This window comes from Triticum aestivum, chromosome 2A (genome assembly GCF_018294505.1).
Source record: "Triticum aestivum cultivar Chinese Spring chromosome 2A, IWGSC CS RefSeq v2.1, whole genome shotgun sequence".
NCBI classification, from domain to species: domain Eukaryota; kingdom Viridiplantae; phylum Streptophyta; class Magnoliopsida; order Poales; family Poaceae; genus Triticum; species Triticum aestivum.
Genome location: NC_057797.1, coordinates 644,744,105 through 644,749,453, shown reverse-complemented (window position 1 = coordinate 644,749,453; position 5,349 = coordinate 644,744,105).

Here is a 5,349-nt window from a genome sequence, read left to right as displayed (position 1 = left end):
CTTGGAAAACACTTTAGCTCCTTGCAATCGATCAAACAGATCGTCGATCATTGGCAATGGGTACTTGTTCTTGATGGTTACTTCATTCAATCCCCGATAATCTACAACCATCCTTAATGATCCATCCTTCTTTTCCACTAGAAGTACGGGTGATCCCCAAGGCGAAGAACTTGGGCGAATGTAACCTTTATCCAATAACTCCTTAATTTGATTCTTAATTTCCACCAAATCCTTTGCTGGCATCCGGTACGGTCGCTTCGATATTGGGCCTGTACCTGGCAATAACTCAATCAAAAACTCAATGTCTCTATCCGGTGGCATGCCTGGTAATTCCTCAGGAAATACATCAGGAAAATCCTTCACCACTGGTACTTCCTCTTGCACAACTCCTGTTAAGCAGTTTACTTGTGTCCTGTTTGGCACATGCCGGGATACATACTTGATCCTTCTTCCTTCTGGTGTGGTAAGCAAAATTGTCTTACTAGCACAATCGATGTTTCCTCCATACATCGACAGCCAATCCATACCTAATATCACATCCAATCCTTGAGATTCCAATACTATTAGGTCTGAGGGAAACACATAGTTACCAATCCTTAATGGTAACCGATCACACCATCGTCTAGCCATAAACTCCGCTCCTGGTGAGCTTACTAACATGGGTGTCCTAAGGGCTTGGGTTGGTAGGTTATATTTATCCACAAATCCCCTTGATATGTATGAATGCGATGCACCAGTATCAAAAAGTATGAGTGCGATAAATGACTTAACCAGAAACTTACCGATTACTGCATCGGGCTGGTCTTCAACCTCCTCCACATTAATGTGGTTCACCTGTCCCCTATTGAAAGGGTTCAGCTTCTTCCCAGAGCTTCCATTGCCATTTCCATTCTGGCCTTCGGGACATTCATTTGCATAATGTCCGGTCTTAGAACACTTGAAACAGGTGACTTGACTCAGGTCTCTCTTGGTTGGGGTCGATGGGGTGGTCCAGTTCTGGCCGTTGCTTCCTCCATTCCCATTACCATTCTTGTGGCCATTATGGTTGTGCGAACTACCTCCTCCATGGGTGTGCTAAAACTGAAATCCCGGTTTAGGGGCAAAACGGGGCTTCTGCTGGGCTCCAGAGTTATACTTCCCCTGTCCATACTTCCTCTTACGGTTCTCAATCTGCCTTTGCTTCCCTTCAATCATGATGGCATGATCTACCAACTCCTGGTAGTTGTTGAAACTCGCTACCATCAATTTCATGCTTAGTTCATCATTCAGTCCTTCCAGAAACTTTTCCTGCTTAGCTGCATCCGTAGCAACGTCATCTGGGGCATAACGTGCTAGCTTACTAAATTCCTCCACATACTGGCCAACTATACGTCCTCCTTGGCGCAAGTTACGAAACTCACGCTTCTTCATGGCCATAGCTCCTGCTGAAACATGGGCAGTGCGGAAAGCTTGCTGAAACTGATCCCATGTGACAGTGTCAACTGGGTAAGTGGCTGTGAAATTCTCCCACCATGCTGCCGCGGGTCCGTCAAGCTGGTGAGCGGCAAACTTTACTTTCTCACCATCCATGCATCCTGCAGTGATCAACTCCCTTCCTATCTTGCGGAGCCAATCGTCTGCTACTATCGGCTCGGTGCTACTGGAAAACACCGGCGGATTCAGCCTAAGGAAACGGGCTAAGTGGTCAACAGGTGGTGGTGGTGGTGGGTTGTTGTTGTTCTGCTGGTTCTGGACTAACATCTGCATCAATTGATTCTGTTGCTGGATCAACTGAGTGAGCTCTGGTGGAAATCCATTGTCACGTCTCGGAGGCATCTGAGGGTTTAGAAAAGACGAGAATTTAGAATAGAGTGAGGTCTAAAGGGAAAACACTACCCCAATGCACATGAGCAAATGCACACAACATCACTTCATTCAATCAAACAAGGGCTTACAATTGGTCTAAAACTATCGCAAAAGTGCTCGAACTATTGTGTTTACAGGGGGGGGGAAATGCTACTACTATCTGGTGGTCATCTAGAAATTTGAAACGGTGGAAGACTCCATGATATTTGCTCCAGCTTCGTCTTCAAAGTTGGGTTCACTTGGATCCGAATCGGTGTCGTCGATGATGATGTAGTTGTCCGGACATGCGACGTACTCGTCTTCCTCCTTGGATGCTAACTTCCTCTTGAGTTCTTCAATCTCCTGCTTAAGATCGGCATTGTGCCTTGCTAGAGTTACGATCTCGTCCATGTAGTCCTTGCGTGTAGACTTCAGTTCTCCTTCTAGCTCGATGATCCTTGCCTTTGCATTCTTCAACTCTATCGTATCATTGCACATCTGGTTTTCATGGCGTCGAATGTGCTGGTTTAACTCCTGGATGAAAGATGCAATGGATCTATCCTTCTTGGTGCTGACTAACTCCCGTTGTTCATCTCGGCGTCCGCAAATCTGGTAGATAGTGTCCTTGAGGTCTTCTTGATAAAATTCTCCAATGCGTCCTATGGTGATATGAGCTGCCATGCTCCTTCCCAGACTCCAGGTTGGTGCATTGAAAACACTATCTATAGGCTTCGTGATTGGCGCGAATCTCCTTCCCGGAACGTGAGCTTGAATCTTCCAGCGCTCCTCTTCAGGTAGAGTGGCGTTGAAGGTTCCCGTGAAGCTTGGTAATCCAATGTTCAGGTACTTGGTGACTTCCTTCAGGTGAAATCCAAATGGTGTGCCTTCATCTGGTTGAGCGTACTTAATCTTCGCGTTTGTCATCCTAAAAGAGTAGAAAAGATGAGGAGTTAGAAAATGAGAAGAGAAGGGTGTTCTATGGCTTTAACTTAGTGGTCGTGTCCTACAGCCAGCGTGTGCTCTGATACCATTCTCTGTAGCGACCCGACCCGAATGGATCAAGTGCTCTGTGCTCAGGTGTCATCCCTGGATCAGTAATGCTGACACCACACAGTACATCGAAGGATTTATAGCAGAGTGGCAATCACACACTTATTACATCGTTGTCTCAAAGAGAACTTTTACAATAAATATGGCTTAAGGCCATCTAGTGTCGATAACAACGGAAGACTTGGAAGATAAATGGGTCCATCAACTCCAACGGCATCACTGAGTATAGAACCACGACCTAAAAGCACTTTACTCGTCGTCTGAAAAGTCTGCAACATGAGAAGTTGTAGCCCGAAAACGGGTCAGCACATGGAATATGCTGGCAATGTAACACATAGAGAGTAATGGAATGAAACAGCTATACTATATGCATATATGGCTGGTGGAAAGCTCTATGGTTACAGTTTTGCGTAAAGCCAGTTTTTCCCTACTGCAAAGGAATCAATTTATTTAACTATAATGGTGGTTGTTAAACATCAAGAATGGTTGACAGCATTCCGATCCCAATTAGGTGAACAATTAAAACCCAACAACATTAGTTAGAAGTAACATGTTGAGATTCACATGATATTCAAGTACTAGATACTCAAGTTGTCCATAACCGGGGACACGGCTAAGCATGATTAGTTTGTACACTCTGCAGAGGTTTGCGCACTTTTCCCCACATGACTCGATCGCCTCCGTTTGTTTTCTCGCACTACATGGTGTTTGAGAAACGGATGACCGAGACATAGTCTTTCAGAAGCACTAGCACCTTACATGTGGGGTAGACCGTACCACCTACAACCCCTACATCTGCTAGTCCACCCCGTAAGAGTTCGCACAACTTAGTCAACTATGCCAGAGCCCATAGTAGCATGTGGCTGCACACGGAAGTTTCTAGCATGAATGATCTTATGATCCCTTTGAGCCTGGGTGGCGGTCCAAAATAAAACAGGCAAGTCCTGATAGACATCAGGTGCCTCAATCCACCCAGATGTGTGTTTAAGTTGCCACCTTAGATAAACCATTAAAATTAATAAACTCACATCTGTCATGGATATCACTCACCCAATCCACGTCTACTAGCATAGCATGGCATAATAAGCAAACGTAGAAGTAACTCCCAAAGGTTTCATAATAATACATGTAATAGGTACTACCTCATCTACTTCCCATCCCACAATTTAATTAGATCCTAATCATGCAATGTGAGAGGATTGATCTAATGCAATAAAACATGGGTTGTAGAAAAGGTATGATCAAAGTGTTACTTGCCTTACTGATGATCCGCGAGACCTAGGGTTTCAAAGTAACAGGCGGCGCAATCCGGGTGATCTAACGCAGACAAACAACAAGCACACAATAAGTACTCATCTAATGCACAGGTAAAACTCGAACAAGAGAACGAACCAGAAAATTCAACTTAAGAACTCCAGTTGCAAAGAAAGAAAGAACCGAACAAAGAAACGGAAAACAAATGGCGGAAGAAAACAACTCGGTTCTAGCAAGTTGAAACTAGGTCAAATTTTACTGTAGCAAAAACTTGTTTAAGTTGATTAGATGGAACGAAGGTTTCGAAATGAAACTCCAGGCGCTTGAATCACCTGATTCCGATAAACGAGCGGGAAGAAAGACTAGAACGAAGATCCGATCTGAGATCACGATCGCGGAATAAATCCGACGAAAAGAAAAAGATGAACGGTTAAACGAACGGGCGTCGTTAACCAGGGAATAATCGGTGATCACGTTCGTTGAGACGAATGGTCCGAAAGAAGAACGAAAACCGATCTAGGGTTTTCGGAAAAGAAACCGAAACGAAAAACCGATCTAGAAACCGGAACGGTTTAGAAAAGAACCGGAAAGAAAACGAATCGGAAGAGAAGAAAAGAATCGGAATGGTTTATAAGAAAAACCGAACCGAGGGGATAGGAGAGACGCGGCGCGGCTACCTCGACGAGGTTCCGGCGAGGGGCTCCGGCGAACGGCGGCGTTGGGCGGCGGCGGCGATGCACAAGGGCGGCGACGTGGGTGAGGGGCGGCAGCGGCGGTGGTGAGGGACGCGGGGTGGGGCGCGGCTTGGGGAGGCGCGGGGTGGTGTGGGGCTTGGGGTTTGATTTGATGTTTTGGAGGGGGTGTGGGGGTATTTATATAGGTGAGGGGAGGGGGTTTCTTGGGGTAGGGGACAAGAAATAGAGTAGGAAAAGGAAAACGAAACAAAGGAAAAGAGGCAAGGGGCTACGGTGGCCAGAGTCCCACTGGGACTCGGCTCGAGCGAGAGGCGGCGGCCTGGGGCGCTGGCGCCTGGCGCTAGCGCACGCGCGCAGCTGGGGAGGCGGCCGGCAGGCTGGGCCTTTGGCCCGGCTGGCCTGGTCCTTTTTTTAACGGTTACGCGCGCTGAAAAACAAAAGAAAAACTATCTAAACGAACTCCAAAACTCCTAAAGTAAATTTTCCCCGACTCCTAAAAATGAGTCGAACAAAATGAACTTTACTC